At 41.9% G+C, this 18,392-nt stretch overlaps 1 pseudogene; it reads left to right on the forward strand.

Moving 5' to 3' along the window:
• LOC119535232 lies at nucleotides 1-8,612 on the forward strand (annotated as a pseudogene).
• Nucleotides 8,613-18,392: the final 9,780 nt, after the last annotated feature.

The raw sequence follows: 18,392 nt of genomic DNA on the forward strand, positions 1-18,392 counted from the left end.
ATGGAGTACCAAGTAGTAAAATAGATGGGCAATCGACTAAATGCTTGTCTGAACTACATAGGCAGAAGAATTCTAGGTCAAGTGAACAAAAGTCTCCCTTGAATTACAAAAACAGAGAGTCATGGCCCCTTAATCAATTCCCAGACTTGAGACAGTTTACAGATCCAGAGTCCCTTGGATAAAGGGAAGACCAGGTACCCTTGGGGAAGGACCCTGTTACACTGCCAAAAATTTATACTGTTAATCTTCCTCCCAGCCTTCCTCAGGGGGACCTATGGCCTTTTACCAGGGTACTGTGCATTGGGGAAAAGGAAATGATCAGATATTTCATGGATTATTAGACCCTGGTTCAGAAGTGACATTAATTCCAGGAGACCCAAAATGTCACTCTGGTCCACCAGTCAGAGTTGGGGCTTATGGAGGTCAGGTGATCAATGGAATTTTAGCTCAGGTCCACCTCACAGTGGGTCCAGTGGGTCTCTGGACCCATTCCGTGGTTATTTCCCCAGTGCCAGAATGCATAATTGGAACAGACATATTCAGCAACTGGCAGAACCCTCACATTGGTACCCTGACTCATGTAATGAGGGCTATTATGGTGGGAAAGGCCAAGTGGAAGCCACTAGAACTGCCTCTGCCTAGCAAAATAGTAAACCAGAAGCAATACCAGATTTCTGGGGGGATTGCAGAGATTAATGCCACTCTTAAGGACTTGAAGGATGCAGGGGTGGTGATTCCCACCACATCCCTATTCAACTCTCCTATTTGGCCTGTGCAGAAAACACATGAGTCTTGGAGGATGACAGTGGATTATCGTAAGCTTAACCAGGTGGTTATTCCAATTGCAGCTGCTATTCCAGATGTGGTATCATTGTTTGAGCAATCAACACATCCCCTGGTACCTGGTATGCAGCTATTGATCTGGCAAATGCTTTTTTCTCAATTGCTATTAGTAAGGACCACCAGAAACAGTTTGCATTCAGCTGGCAAGGCCAGCAGTTTACATTCACTCTGCTATCTCAGGGTTATATCAACTCTCCAGCCCTATGTCATAATATTGTCCGCAGGGATCTTGATCATTTCTCCCTCCCACAAGACAACACACTGGTCCATTATATTGATGATATCATGTTGATTGGACCTAGTGAGCAAGAAGTAGCAACTACTCTAGATTTGTTGGTAAGGTATTTGTGTGGCAGAGGATGAGAGATAAATCCAACAAAAATACAGGGGCCTTCCACCTCAGTAAAATTTCTAGATGTCCAGTGGTGTGGGGCCTGTCAAGATATTCCTTCTAAGGTGAAGAATAAGCTGTTGCATCTGGCCCCTCCTATTACCAAAAAAGAGGCACAATGCTTAGTTGGCCTCTTTGGATTTGGGAGACAACATATTCCTCATTTGGGTGTGCTACTCTGGCCCATTTACCGAGTGACCAGAAAAGCTTCTAGTTTTGAGTGGGGACCAGAACAAGATGAGGCTCTGCAACAGGTCCAGGCTGCTGTGCAAGCTACTCTGCTGCTTGGACCACATGATCCAGCTGACTCAATGGTGCTGGAAGTGTTGGTGGCAAACAGAGATGCTGTTTGGAGCCTTTGGCAGGCTCCTATTGGAGAATCACACTGCAGGCCCTTAGGATTTTGAAGTAAAGCTTTACCATCCTCTGCAGATAACTACTCTCCATTAGAGAAACAGAGGTTGGCCTGCTACTGGGCCTTAGTAGAGACAGAATGCTTAACCATGGGCCACCAAGTTACCATGAGACCTGAGTTACCTATCATGAGCTGGGTGTTGTCCAACCCATCAAGCCATAAAGTTGGGTGTGCACAGCAGCACTCCATCATAAAATGGATATGGTATATATGAGATAGAGCTTGAACGGGTCCTGAAGGTACAAGTAAGTTACATGAGGAAGTGGCCCAAATGTCCCTGGCCCCCACTCCTTCCACCTTACCTTCTCTTTCCCAGCCCACAGCTATGGCATCTTGGGGAGTTCCTCACAATCAGTTGACTGAGGAAGAGAAAACTCGGGCCTGGTTTACAGATGGTACTGCACAATATGTAGGCACCACCCAAAAGTGGACAGCTGCAGCACTGCAGCCCCTTTCTGGGATGTCCTTGAAGGACAGTGGTGAGGGGAAATCCTCCCAGTGGGCAGAACTTTGGGCACTGCACCTGGTTGTTCACTTTGCTTGGAAGAAGAACTACCCAGAGGTGCATTTGTATACTGACTTATGGGCTGTTGCTAATGGTTTGGCTGGATGGTCAGGGACTTGGAAAGAATATGATTGGAAGATTGGTGACAAAGAAGTCTGGGGAAGGGGTATGTGGATAGACCTTTCTGAGTGGGCAAAAAAACATGAAGATATTTGTGTCCCATGTGAATGCTCACCAGAGGGTGACTTCAGCAGAAGAAGATTTTAATAACCAAGTGGATAAAATGACCCATTTGGTGGATACCAATCAGCCTCTTTCCCCAGCAACTCCTGTCATTGCCCAATGGGCTCATGAACAAAGTGGTCGTGGTGGTAGAGATGGCAGTTATGAATGCACTCAGCAACATGGACTTCCACTCACCAAGGCTGACCTGGCCACAGCCACTGATGAGTGTCCAATCTGCCAGCAGCAGAGACCCACACTCAGTCCCCGATATGGCACCGTTCCCTGAGGTGATCAGCCTGCTACCTGGTGACAGGTTGATTACATTGGACCACTTCCATCATGGAAGGGGCAGCGATTTGTTCTTACTGGAATAAATATGTACTCCGGATATGGGTTTGCCTTTCCTACACGACAAGCTTCTGCCAAAACTACCATCCATGGACTTATAGAATGCTTTATCTATCGTCATGGTATTACACACAGCATTGCTTTGGACCAAGGAACCCACTTCACAGCAAATGAAGTGAGAGAATAGGCACATGCTTATGGAATTCTCTGGTCTTACCATGTTCCCCATCATCCAGAGACAGTTGGGTTGATAGAATGGTGGAATGGCCTGTTGAAGACTCAATTACAGTGCCAACTAGGTGGCAATACCTTGCAGGGTTGGGGCAGTGTTCTCCAGGAGGCTGTGTATGTTCTGAATCAGCATCCACTCTATGGTGCTGTTTCTCCCATAGCCAGGATTCATGGGTCCAGGACTCAAGGGGTGGAAACAGGAGTGGCACCACTCACTATCACTCCTAGTGATCCACTAGGTAAATTTTTGCTTCCTGTCCCTGCAAGCTTAAGCTGTGCTGGTCTACAAGTCTTTGTTCCAAAAGGAGGAGCACTTCCACCAGGAAACACAACAATAACCCCATTGAACTGGAAGTTAAGACTGCCACCTGGCCACTTTGGGCTTCTTATGCCTCTGAATCAACAGGCAAGGAAGGGGATTACTGTGCTGGCTGGGGTGATTGATCCTGACTATCAAGGGGAAATAGCACTGCAACTACACAATGGAAGTAAAGAAGAGTTTTCCTGGAATACAGGAGATCCCCTAGGGTATCTCTTAGTACTACCGTGCCTTGTGATTAAAGTCAATGGAAAACTGCAACAACCCAATCCAGGCAGGACTACTAATGGCCAAGAAACTTCAGGAATGAAGGTTTGAGTCATCCGACCAGGCAAAGAACCATGGCCAGCTGAAGTGCTTGCTGAGGGTAAAAGGAACATGGAATGGGTAGTGGAAGAAGGTAATGATAAATATGAACTATGGTCATGTGACCAGTTACAGAAATGAGGACTATGATGGCATGAATATTTCCTCCTTGTTTTGTTATGAGTATGTTTGTATTTGTCTGTAAAGCAAATATCTTTGCTTTCTTCTCTGTCTTATCCCCTTATCACACGGCATAAGCTGTACTGTTCATTTTGCTGTATTTAAGCTAAAGGAAAACAATTTTAAGAGTTAATGCCACCCAAGGACTTGCACCCTATTCTGGAGAGATTTAGTGTGTTACCATTTGTATGCTGCACAGCAGAGTATTGTTAGGCAAAATATATGTCTGTTATTTTTCTCTACTTAGAGATAAAGTATGTTTTTAGGTGATGTGTATAACCGCCAAGTTGACAAGGGGTGAACTGTGATGGTTGGGTTCATGTGTCAACTTGGCCAGGTGACAGTACCCAGCTGTCTGGTCAAGCAAGCACTGGCCTAACCATTGCTGCAAGGATGTTTGTGGCTGGTTCATAAACCAACAGGATGGTTTATTAAATCATCAGTCAGTTGGCTGCAGCTGTGACTGATGACTCAACAAAGGGCGTGCCTTCCACAATGAGAGAATGCAGTTGGCTGGATTTAATCCAATTAATTAGTTGAAGACTTATAAGCAAGACAGATAGAGGACCTTCACTTCTTCTTTGGCTGACCAGCAAAGCGTTTCCTGAGGAGTTCATCAAAGTTGCCAGTTTGTTTCCTGAGGAGTTCATCGAACACTTCATCAGAGATCCACTTCATTTCCTGAGGAGTTCGTCGAAGTTGCCAGTTGGTCTCCTGAGGAGTTCATCGAACGTCTTCATTGGAGTTGCTAGTTTGCTGCCTGCCTACAGAATTTGGACTTGTGCATGCCCACAGTTGCGTGAGTCACTTTTATAAATCTTATATTCATAGATATGTCTCATTGATTCTGTTTCCCTAGAGAACCCTAACTAACACGGTTACTAAGTGCCAGAGTCAACATTTAACCTGGGTCTGTTGTCTCCAAGCAGTATGGTCTGGTCTACACACCATGTCACTCTACTCCAACAGCTGTGTCAGGGCAGAGGCTGCATTATTTGGGATCTCATAGAGACACGGCTCCCTACTTGGGGAAGGTTTCTAGTGATCAATCAAGCAGCTTCCCACTTAGAGGAAACACCAAAGTTCTGACAGAGGCCTACAAAACCCTAAATGATCGCCCCTCTCCTTTATCTCTCTGATCGCATTGCCAATTCTCTATCCCTCTTTCTGTCCTCTCCAGCCACCCCACCCTTCTAGCCACTCCAAGACCTTTGTACTTGCTCTTCCCTCTGCTGGGAAAATTCCTTCCCTCCCTCTAGGTCTCTACTCAAGTGCCATCCTCTCATTAAGGCCTACCCTGACCACCCCATGTTAAATTGCACACCACTCACCCCAGGCACACCTTAGCCCCCTTCCCTTCTAGATTCTTATCACAGCATTTACCACCATATAAACACTAAATATTGTTTATCTATAAACTTAAATTTAATTTTCATACTAAATAATTCTCTTACTTAATAGTCTATCCTCTGTTTCCTCCCAAGAGAACGTAAGTTCCATGGCAGGAGGGATTTTTGCCAATTTTGTTCAGCTTCTAGAACAGTGCTTTGTACATAGTAGGTGCTCACTAAAAAATTTTTGAAATAATGAATGAAAGCAGAGCCTCTGTGCAGCTGTTAGAAAGACTCAAAGAAAAAGCAAGGAAGATATAAGCAGTGACCTTAGAAAATTGAAGCATAATCCTGGGATTGTGGAGAACTAAATTCCTTGAAGTCTGGAGGGAAACAAACCCTTTAGGAACAAAACAACAACAGCTGATGAATTTTGTGGGCTCCTGACACGACAAAGGCACAGTTGGATGGATATTTAGCAAATATTCAGCAGCTCTCAGGGAGAGCAGATACCATGTCTTATTCTTGGGGCACCAGTAACAGCTCAAGCAGTGTTGAGTGACAGAACGAGCAAGTGGGTGAGTGGATCCTTACAAACATATGCATAATATTCAAAAGAACCTGAAAGGATGGAAAACCTGATAACAGAAACAGACTAGAACATCTACCCTCCTACACTAAACTGATTAGTGTTCAATATATGATGTTTATGATGATTTAAAAACAATATATACAAAACAATTTTAAAAGTTAAAAATGTGGCAACCCTGTGTTGCCATGAATCTGATGGCCATGTGCTAGCTTTGTGACTTCACAAAAGTCTCTTAACCTCTCTCAACTTTAATCTTTCATCTTAAAAAAAATAAACAAAATTTAAGAGTTAAATAATGCCTCCCTTTCTTACTGGGCAAGGTTGTTTTAAGGCTTTAATGGTATATATGAAAGTGCTTTGCAAACTATCAAGCAATACACAAGTCTAGTAATTATTATTAAAGTCCAAAGTGTAGGTTTTGAAGCCCCAGTAGAAATCCTAAGGTAATGAGGGTCTATCAATATTTTTGTTATCACTGCAGGGAGTACTTCTCACTTCTTATTTAGTTCTTTGCAACATCTTGTACAGTAGTATTCAGATTGTAAGCATTTATTAATTGTCACTGATATGCTTTCTATTTAATCAAATTAAAAGTAATGTAGCACAGATACAACAGCAGTCTCACTAACAGACAAATCAAATCTATAAAGATATGCAAAGACTTTTTAAATCTACAGTTCACAGTGAGGGAAATTTTAGCCATATTCTATAAAGTAAGATTCATCATCTTGATTTAGATTCATTTTTTAATCAATTGAATATATGTATGTGCAACTGGGCACATATTTTGAAAATAAATTGAAATTTCTTTATTTCAACCTCAACATTAATTTTAAAAACAAATATTAGATAAAGCATGAACACTAATTTCATCCAGACTTCTGCCCTATTTTATTTCTTCATTAGATTAAATGAGATCATGCAAAGGTCATTAGGTATAGTTCATACTGTGCAGATACATTTTAGGATTTTTAATGAGCATCTGCAGCAGACTCTAACACAGATTCCACTGTGTCTTCCTCCCTCCCTTCCGCTCTAAACCCTCCCAAGTCTCACTACTGCATCAGTTAAGCCCAGACTCATCAAGGGGAAATTCAAAAGCTCCATGCTTTGCTTCCTCCCATGCTATCACCAGCTATAGTCCACTCTCACTCAAAACACCCTTTGTTTAAGCCACTTCCATCTACTACCATCCCAAAAGGCCCCAATGCCACCCTTCTGAGCTCTGTTCGATGGGATGATTGACTGATTGACTGATTGATTGGGTTAGAATTGGAGACCCCATAAGGAAAGCAACAATCCCCAAGAACACTCACATGTCACTGTTTAAAGGTTGACAGAAAAATTGACCCAAATGCAATTTCCAAGAGCTTTCACTTTCCAAAGCAAACAGCCTATAAAAGCAGATTTATTTTGCCAACTACAATAATAGATATTGTGCATCAGCAGTTTATCAGAAGGGGAGATGCTATTTTCTTGTGACCTTGTTCAAGACCCTGTTAAATTGGTGGCAAGTCCACAAATATTAAAGCATAGGGCTTTAAAACTGCCCTGACTGTTCCTACCAGGATGATATTGTTTCCTTCAAGTTATTGCCCCCTCAGTGACTGTTTAAGGGGAAGGATCAAATCTTGCAGAAAAAAAAAAAAAAGGAGCAGAGTTGGAGACAGGAGATGGTGCTCAGCTAGACCAACTTATCCTTGTTCCCAGTTTCCATGCTCTCCAATCATTCCTGTACCCCACTTTCAGATTCATCTTCATAATACATTTTTCTAACAATGTGGCTTATTCATGCAATGTCTTATTCCACTATTCAAGGAAGCCCATTACCTGGTTACCATCTGAATTTCCAGCCCCGTCTCTCAGCTTCAGTCAAATTAGCCTCATCCTCGTACACCCAACATGTCTCATGCTTTCCTTAGCTCATGCCTCTCTACCTGCCTGGTGTCCCTCTCTCCCTTTCCTTCCCCTACTGAAATCATATATAAATAAGTGGATTGTTGGATAATCCTTATTGATCCTCAGCCCCATCTTCCCCTTCTAAGCCATCCCCGGTACCCCAGATGCTACAAGACTGGAAACTACATTTCCCAGACTTTCTTGCCAGTAGGATTCCAATTTGATTTCTTCAGTGAAAGGCACTTATGCAGAAATTGGGAGGCAGAATAAAAAGCTATTATTCAACACAGCGCACCTGGCGGTCCTGCGGATCTATCTCTTGCTTCAACAGTGTTTGAACAGAACAGAACCAGAGGACCCCCGCCCCCAACCTCTTCAGCCTTGACCACCCTCCAACTGCCTCTCCAGTTGCAACCTCCAAGACCATCTTCTGGGCCAGCCCCTGCCTCTGGGACCAGTTAACACTGTTTTTTGTGGTTAGTTCCTCATTGTTAACCAACCAGGAGCTCCAAGATCCATCAGAATTATTCCACCAATGTGGAGACCTCTGTCAACTGCCTGGTCAACCTGCAATCTGCAGGCCTCCTACACCTACCTCTCTCTGGGCTTCTATATTGACCACAGTGATGTGGCCCTGAAGGGCATGGACCACTTCTTCTGCAAGTTGGCGAAGGAGAAGCGCAAGGGCACCAAGTGTCTCTTGAAGATGCAAAACCAGCACGGCAGCCACGCCCTCTTCCAGGACATGCAGAAGCCAACTCAAGATGAGTGGGGTAATACCCTGGAAGCCATGGAAGTCGCCCTGATCTTGGAGAAGAGTCTGAACTAGGCCCCTTTGGATCTATATGCCTTGGGTTCTGCCAACACAGGCCCTCATCTCTGTGACTTCCTGGAGAACCATTTCCTAGATGAGTTGAAACTCATCAAGAAGATGGGTGACCACCGGAAAAACCTCCGCAAGCTGGACGGTCTGCAGGCCAGGCTGGGTGAGTATCTCATTGAAAGGCTCACCCTCAAGCACAACTAAGAGTCTCTGGAGTCCAGAGACCTTTAGGGAGCCCCTCTGCTTTCCCCTGGCATCCAGGCTTCTGCCTGAGCTCCTCCCCCCAGCCAGGAAGCATCTTTTTAACCAGCCACCTTGCCCCCTCAAAGAAGCCCTGAACCAAGTGTAAACAATAAAGCTTTATACACACAGACAAAAAAAAGGTATTATTCTCAGGTGTTTCAAATTTCCAGGCAAACAACAGTGGAGTTTTGATGTTACCTCTCGTTGATGCTAACTAAGATCATTAGCAGTACCTACAAGTTCTCTGGGCATTCTCCTGAGAATCTTCTACTTCAGTGCTATAGGAGGTAAGATTTCCTGCAAATCACTATGCTTCTGGATTTCCTGAAAATAGTCTCCTTGATCTTCACTTTTTCAGACTTCTACCACTTGTTTAAGACTTGTAAGTCTCTATATTAAGTCTCTTCCTACTTTAAATATCTAAAGTGCTTCTGTCTTCTGGCTGATCCTGACTGATTTTATAGGGAAAGGAAGGTTAACATTTTTAAAGCTGGCTCTAGAATTGCCCTTAGGAAAGGAACTGTATTTGCTTGGGGGAAAAAAAAAATCTTGAAAAGTACTTAGAGTAGAAAGTGGGGCCACCAGGGTCATTTGTAGAGGAGCAATTGCTTCTCTAGAGAGGCAGGGGTTGATGAAAGAAGAGAATGGGGGTGGAGCCAAGAGCATGGTACCCCATCCTTATAATCTTCAAATCATCAGTAAACCAAAGTTTAAGAAAGCATGCCAAGAATAGATTTCTTGTAAAAAGTGGTAAAGCAGTGACTTCTGTGCACAGGATGTCTTAGGGGCACAGTGAGCTTCAAAAGACAGAGTGAGAGAGCCTGAGTACTGGAAATTAGCAGGACTCCTGGAGATGGATGCTTTGCCTGAACCCCTCCCACAACACCTGGATCCCTAATGCTGTGCCAAGCTACTGAGGACTCATGACCCACTGTTCCAGTTTGCTAATGCTGCCAGAATGCAAAACACCAGAAATGGATTGGCTTTTATAAAAAGGGGGTTTATTTGGTTACACAGTTATAGTCTTAAGGCCATAAAGTGTCCAAGGTAAGGCATTAACAATCAGGTACCTTCACTGGAGGATGGCCGATGGCATCCGGAAAACCTCTGTTAGCTGGGAAGGCACATGGCTGGTGTTTGCTTGCTCCCAGATGGTGTTTCAAATGGCATTCTCCAAAATGTCAGTGTCAGCTTCCAACGGCCGTCTTCAGACTGTCTCTCCTCTGCAGCTACTCTCTGAGCTCCTGTGCATTCTTCAAAGTGTCCCTCTTGGCTGTAGCAAGCTCGCTCCTTCTGTCTGAGCTTACACAGTGCTTTAGTAAACTAATCAAGGTCCATGCTGAATGGGTGGGGCACGTCTCCACAGAAATTATCTAATCAGAGTTATCACCTACAGTTGGGTGGGTCACATCTCCATGGAAACACGCAAAGGATTCCAATCTAATCAACACTAATGTGTCTGCCCGCACAAGATTGCATCAAAGAACATGGCTTTTTCTGGGGGACATAATACATTCAAACCAGCACAACCCTTTCTCTTTCTGAAGCACTGGTGTCACTATATTGATTTCATCGCATGTGAGGCAGCAGACCTGCAGTTTCAGCAACAATGCAAAACTAGAATTTGGTTTTCTTTCTATTAAAATCACAAAGTTTTTTTAGATTATCAGTCTGTTCTTAGCAAGAGGTTTTAAAGGCTTTTTTCTGAATAATCAATATAAAAAGCAGAGAGCCTATGTTTTATCAAAATAACTTCTTGTACTTCATATTAACTTTATCAGGACCTTAGTAGTTCAAAAGAAACAAGTCTTCTCACTTTTAATTTAAAAAAAGTAGTTTTTTTTTTACTGTCTGATTTGCTAGAGCTATTGTTATGTAAAATACCAGAAATGGATTGGCTATTATAAAGGGGATTTATTAGGTTACAAATTTACAGTTCTAAGGCATAAAAGTGTCCATGCTGAGGCATCAACAAGAAGATATCTTCACTGGAGAAAGGCCAATAGCGTCCTGAAAACCTCTATTAACTGGGAAGGCACGTGGCTGGTGTCTGCTGGTCCTTTGCTCCTCGTTCGCGTTACTTTAAGCTTCTGATTCCAGCGGCTTTCTCTCTAAGCATCTGTGGGTCCTCTCTTAGCTTAGCCTCTCCAGATGTCCTTTTGTCCACATCTCCAAGCATCTCTAAGCATCTCTGTTAGCTACTTCAGTTTCTGTGTGCCCTGGCTTAGCATATCCTGGGGCATTTTCATCTCTTTGCTCTGTGTGTGTGCTCTCTGTAAAGGACTCCAGTAAACTAATCAAGGTCTACTCTGAGAGAACAGGGTCAAATCTCCATGGAAACATTCAATCAAGAGGTCACACCCTAATCAAAAGACTAACAATTCTGCCCCCATAAGATTGCATTAAAGAACATGGCTTTTCTGGGGGACATAATAGATCCAAACTGGCACATTTATTATCATATTATCTCCTATATTTATTTTTAAAATCTTTTATTGTCACTTTATTTAAAGAAGAGTGCCAAGTATTGTTTCACAGACCTGTGATCCTATTTAACCAAATGTTCAGCCCGCCTGACAACTTTTGACATTTTGCCTTCTCAAATCAAACGCTGAATAATATTTTTTTATTTCAAACTGTCTTTGGGATTTTCCAGAGAGCTCCTGGAAAATCACAAAGAATCTACCCTTTCACCTTATGCAAAGAAAGATGCTAGAAATAAGTTTATTTGATGTATTATAAATTGCATAAAAATATTATCAATTAAAAGGGATTTTCTAACATTCTAATAGTTAGATTTATATAAATAAAATGTTATTAATATATATATTCTAGAAATTATATAAAATTCCTAAAACATTTTTCAATATCCTCACTCTCCATAAGATATCCTGGTACTAATCTGCCTCATATTTAACAGTATAATATTATCAGGCATAATTTCAGTTATTCTTAAAAATATGTTACATGCCACAAAAACATACATTATTTTATAATAAACTCTCATCAAATTTTTCACTTTTATAAAACAGTAATCTAATGATAGCCATTCTTTATTTATGTTTTAAGTCTTTTGTAATCCACAAATTTTTTTTTTAATTTTATTCTAATGTTTTCTTGAAAACACTAGCAATCAGCTATGGGCCAAAGTGCTTCATCTTCAGCAACAACAATAAAAACTTCCTCAAAAACCTGCGAAAGGGTGTCTGCCAGGTACTCTAGGGCGCCGGCTGCTAACGGCATTGCTTAAAGTGCTTTGAGACCATACCACAGAACTGACTCCAAATTTACAAAACTCTAGTAGGAAGCTAATGGGTTCATGAAATTGCTAACACAAGATCAAGAGGAACAAGAATTACCTAGGACTGAATGAATCGATAAAATGTTTATGGATTTTGTTTAAAATATTATTGATGTTTTAATACTCTATTTTTTTAATATAAGGAATCCCTTTTGCTCTTTCCTTAAGCTATCTATAACTCACAAAACATTTTATCTTTTTCTCCCTTCCTGATCCCCTAGAATTCGAAACTCATTGGATATTCTTATTTTTATGGAAATATAATCCTCTGCATGTGTTCAATAAGAAAATGTCTTCCTTGTTAACAGGACATAATTGGAAACACAGATTATACAACCAAAGCTTTAACCAGAGTATGATAATTGAAAATAATGCTGGCTGAATCTTAAATCTTATGGTGACTAAATTCATAGCATATTTCAAACCTTGCCAATCTTTTATCTTATTATAATTATTGTGGTATCTTATTCATTTTTTCATCCCTATTATAATGGCTGCAACTACCCCCAAGCCATGCTAATCTTCAAGCTTGTGCTTATGAAACGTATAACAAAGCTAAGCTTAACTATAACTAACACCTGAGAGTCACTCCCTGAGAACCTCCTTGTCGCTCAAATGTGGCCCCTCTCTAAGCCAAACTCTGCGAATAAACCTGCAACTTTCCCCCACTATGAGGGACATGACTCCCAGGGATGAGCCTTCCTGGTGCTGAGGGTTTAATACCACGTGTTGATCAGTGATCTTTCAGAGAAAGATCTTGATCAAAAGGGGAAATGAGAAAAGAGATAAAACAAAATGGAGTGACTATGGCTAAGAGATTTGAAATGGAGGCGGGAGGTCTTTCAGGAAGTTGCTCTTACACGTGTCTCAGCCAGATATCACAAACAGCCAAGGTATGCAAAACCAAAAGCAGCAGCATTTCTGAGGGCATCTGGATGCCATGAAACAAACAAGATGAAATCGGTAAACTGCATAACTTGTAGGACATTCAGAAAGCCCCAAATAACCACCAAACAATTCTTTACAAACAACTTATGTAATCTTTTTCCTTAAAAACCCTTGTTTAGAAGCCCCAAGAATGGACACAGTTTGGGATGCTGCCTGAATCTGTGCTCACCAAATTGCAATTCTAAGACCCCAAATAAACACTTCTGTTGCCTTGTAGCTCAATCTGTAATTTCTCGGCTGACAGGTCTAAGAACCAGGATCACTAGAAGCTCAGTGTATTAAAAAATAGCATTTTGATGAACTAGCTCCCCCTAAAAAGTAAAGCAGCCCAAGAGAAAAACCTCAGCCTTGATACACCCCATGTTTGCATTAAGGAGATAACATCTAGCCTGGAATTTAGAAGAACCCTGTTTTTTTGTTTGTTTTGTTTTGTTTTGTTTCATTGAGAACTCACCCAAGAAAATTTACCATCATTCAAACAAGAATTTTCTTTGGGACCCTGGATGCCCATATCTTGGTTAAAGTAACTCTTTTTCTTTAATGTTCTCTATTGCTCTTAGTACATTAAGGGTATTACTTTCCAAGTGCTACAGAGAGATGTTCTTTATAGGCTCAGTAAATCACAGGATAAGAACTAATTGAAACTTACTTGTTCTACCTTTGTGGGCTGAGTCTTGCAACAGGAAAGCAATCATCCAGCAATTAAAATGCTAATACAGGGTACACCCCAGCTGGGTGCTCTTGCCAAATGCAGTGGACAGCTCCAGCAGAATTTGTAACAGCCAATGTGGGCTGTACTTAATTTAGAAGCTATCGATTTATCAGAGCTGCAAAGAACACTGTAAGAGACATTGTGCTGATAGAAAAATATAAATATAATAATAGAACTTTGTTATGATGCAAGCTTAATTATTTTCAATGATCTGAGTCTAATCAGCTCAGTTGTTTAGAACTTAGGGCAAATAAAAATAGGCTCTTGGGTTCACTTCCCCTACAGTCTAATTTGCTGGGGCTCCCAGCCTATGGGCAAAGCTGTAGGTACCACATACAGAGATTCAGGGCATCAGAAATGTGATGGGGGAATGTTAAAGTGGGCTGAGCTTACAGACTCTGGAGTCCAACTGACCTCATTTCAAATCTTGACTCTGCCACTTGATAGCTCTTGATCCTTGGCAAGTTATTTCATTGCTATATGCCTCAGTTTCCTGTCTGTATAATAAGGATAATAACAGTACTTACTTCATAAAGTTATTGTAAGAATTAAATATGATAATGTACAGAGGTTCACACAGTGCTGGCACATAATGATAGCCTGTATAATGAATTAGTATCACTACCACTATTATTAATCTCTCCTGACACTTCCCCTTCTCTGGCCTCCCACTCTGACTTGATTGGTGTGGTAGGTTGAATTATGTACCCCAAAAAAGACATGTTATTAATCTTAATCCATATTCCTGTGGGTGTGAACTCATTGTAAATAAGACCTTTTGAAGATGTTATTTTTAGTTAAAGTGTGGCCAACTGAGGCAGCATGGGCCTTAATTTGGATTACTGGAGGCATAAAGAAGAGAACTTGGAAGTCAGAGAAGCCAGAATGGAGAAGGCATCCCCATGTGATGGAAGGCAGAAATACAAACCAAGGCACCCTAAGGATCGCCAGCAGTCAACCGCAGAACACTACAGTCTACAGCCTTGCTGATATCTTGATTTGGGATTTCTTCTAGCCTCAAATCCATGAACCAATAAATTCCTGTGGTTTAAGCCAACCCATCTTGTACTATTTGTTACAGCAGGCTGTCAAACTAAGACATTTGCATTGCTGCCTTAGCTGCTGCCCCTTTGGGTTCTACCTGTTTGTGCTGGTTTGGATCTATTATGTCCCCCAGAAAAACCATGTTCTCTTAATCCAATCTTGTGGGGGCAGACTTATCGTGGGTCAGATCTTTTGATTACATTGTTTCTGTGGAGATGTGACCCATGCAATTGAGGATGAGACCTTTTGATTAGATTATTTTCATTGAGGTGTGACACCCCCGCCATTCAAGGTGGGTCTGAATTAGTTTACTGGTGTCCTCTATGAGAGGATAAAAGGCAGAGACATGTAGAAGAGAGCAGAAAGACACTTAGAGAGAATATGCCCAGAGCTGACATAGACCCAGATGTTTGGAGATTCTAAGCTAAGAGATGAAGCCCAAAGTTTGCCCAGAAAAGCTGAGTGAGAACCCACAGATGCTTAAGGAGAAAGCAGCAGAGGACTAGAAGCTAATCCTGGGAAAAACCCAGCAGACTTCGGCCATGTGCCTTCCCATGTGACAGAAGAACCCCAGATGCCTTCTGCCTTTCTTCAGAGAAGGTGTCCTCTTGTTGATGCCTTAATTGGGACATTTTCATGGCCTTAGAACTGTACATTTGTGAACTAATAAACCCCCGTTGTAAAAGCCAATCCATTTCTGGTATTTTGCATTCTTGCAGCTTTAGCAAACTGGAACACTGTTCTTGGGTTTTCTCCCCAACAACCTCCTTTACTACTTCATTTAGACTCTCAACTCCCACTTCACCCTTGCTCGCTAGAGATGCCCCTTGGCACCATGCTCCACAGCCCATGTTGGCCCCTGCACCCAGCCACAATGGAATCTCAGCCAAGGCCTGGTGTCCAGGGCCCCAGGTTTTCAACATGTTCCAACCAAACTTCCCTCCTACCAAGGTGAAATTGAGAACAAAGATTTACATCAATTTCAGTTCCATTCACTTAAAGAATACAGTGTCTCTTATGAATAAGTCATCATGCTGGACATTATATTGCTGCTTTTATGTAGTTCTCTATTCTGATATTAGATGGTATGGTAGTGTGAAACTTATGTACCCCAGAAAAGGCCATGTTCTTTTAATCCATTCCTGTGGGTGCAGACCTATTGTGGGTGGGACTTTTGATTAGGTTGTTTCAATTGAGATGTGACTGGCCTCATTGAGGGTGGGTCTTAATCTTCTTACTTGGGTCCTTTATAAGAGGATAAAACATACAGAAGCTAAGAGAGGAAAATAAGAGAAGCTTATAGAGAAAAGCCCCAAAGAAGCTAAGAGAGGACCCACAGAAAACAGAGGAAGCCACTGAAGCCATGCGACAGAGGTGTCCCAGATGCCAGCAGCCTGTCTTCAGAGTCCAGGTATTGTCCTGTTGATGCCTTGAGTTGGGACATTTTCACAGCCTGAGAACTGTAAAATGTTAGCTAATAAATCCCCATTGTAAAAGCCAACCCATTTCTGGTATATTGCATTTTGTCAGCTTTAGCAAACCAAAACAGATGATGTAGGAGGGAAAATTTTCATGACCTAATCCCTGAGACCTGTGAATATGTTACCTTACATGGCAAAAGGGATCTAAATTAATTACAGGGCTCCTTACAGAGGGAAGCTGGAGAGTCAGAGAAGGAGATGTGATAACAGAAATAGAGGATATAGAGAGATTTGAAGCTGCTATGCTACTGGCCTTAAAGATGGAAGAAGGAGCCATGAGCTAAGGAATGCAGGCAGTCTAGAAATGGAGAAGGCAAGGAACAGATTCTCCCCTAGAGCCTCCAGAAGGAACACAGCCCTGCTGACACCTTGATTTTAGGACCTCTGACCTCCAGAACTTGCATGTTGTTTTAAGCCACTAAGTGTGTGATAATTTATTACAATAATAGTAAGAAACAAACACAGAAAGTGAATTCCTTGACAGCAGGCACACACTCTGCTATATCTTTTCCCCGGCCAGAAGTTTCACACTCTATACCCCAACCCTCAGAAGAGAATTCTTAAGTTTTCCTATAGTAATCACCTGATTGATTTCTTCTAATTAGAAGCTTTGATAGAGTCCCTCAAAGTATTTTGTGCTCATATCTGATGTTTAAAACCATTTTTTTTTCATTTCTGTTTTAATCACCTTTCATGGAAGGGGATAGTGGAGACCTTGATTGTCCCCAGGGGTCAGATGCCACCATTTATTACTGAACTAGCTCCTGCTGCTTCAGCCACCAGACAAGGGCCAGAAATTTCTGAGTGGGACAGCATTTACCCAAAGTCTTCTCCATCCCTTTTAAACTGAGATCATGGAGGCCCTTCTTCAGCAGGCTGAAAGCTCCATCTTGATCCTGAGCCCTTCCTAATCAGGCTGGGGAAGCAGTCACCTCTGTCCATCCAACCAGTGGTGTCTGGAATTAGTCTTGCTACAATAGATCCCCAAGGCCTGGGGATGAGCTCTGGGAGCCTGTGTGCTCTCTTTGTTAGAGCCTGCACCACCTCTTCTGCCAAGTTGGCAGGTTTCTGCTTCAGGCTCTGCCTGGCGTTCCAAGTCCTGCTAGTACTACTGCCCACCTGTTCAGACCTTTAGCCTGGTTCTTGTTTGTCCTTCCCTCGAAGATCATGACCCTGGTTTCTGAATTCACTTTTCCTGCTGGGCTCCTACTACTAAAGGACCACTGGGGATGGGGACCATGAGGTTCCCTGAATTCAACTCTAACATGGAAACTGGACTCCCACTACTCTGTCCCATCTGCCAAGCTGGGCTTCTTCACTTATTAATCTATATCCAAAGATACCCAAGTTTTCAAATTCCCCCCTAAACACCCAGCATTGGATTCACCAACTTCCTTCCCCATCTTGCTAGACACTTGTTTTCTCCTTCCCAAAAATCCATGAGGTTCCAGCATGCCACTTTAGGGACCAAGGAGCCAAGAATCACATTCTCTGTCACCCAACCTGTCTTAATAAAACTAAGTGAATCTTTTCCCTGTCTCTTTTCATTCTTTTCTCACTCCATCCTTCCTGTACCCTTCTGACTTTCTAGATTCTCACATCATTGGATCCATCCCTTTTCTCCTTCCAATCATATTTACTTATTCTTTATCCTGTTCCTTCAAAGGCTTACTCTTTAAGTGATAAATTCATCTGTGTTTGTGTCTGCTGGAAAGTTAATATGGTTACTATTCCCAGGAAATATAAAGCATCTTTGTCCAAGAAAGTGACAATAATGACCTCATAGCCTTACCACAAACCTGCCAACCTTTCCACTCACTAAGCAAAAAAAGCTACTTTTGTCCTGAATTAATTTCTATATGCAGTCTGATTGACATTCATTTCAAACACTTTGTTTTAATTACATTTCAGGATGAAATATAAGGATTGTAGTTCTTAGCAGCAAGTGAATACACACTGATTAAAGGGTCAAAGTAAAAAACTCTCCAGATGAAAAAGAAGGGATTTGGACACAATTAGTTGGTATAGCTGCTTTAACCTGTGCAGTCACATGTTGAGTGACATTTAATAATAATTTTTGTATGACTCAAGAATGAGTTTATAGGAGAAATTATCAAGACCAGAATAGAATGAGTCAGCTGATACACATAAACAGAAGCTTCCCTTTATGTTTTAACAATTGGAGGCTTTAGCGAATACAAATCTCCTTAGACTGCTTTGTCTGTAGCCAATTCAAGATGAAGGTTCCATCCAAT

This window comes from Choloepus didactylus, chromosome 5, assembly GCF_015220235.1.
Source record: "Choloepus didactylus isolate mChoDid1 chromosome 5, mChoDid1.pri, whole genome shotgun sequence".
Lineage (NCBI taxonomy): Eukaryota > Metazoa > Chordata > Mammalia > Pilosa > Megalonychidae > Choloepus > Choloepus didactylus.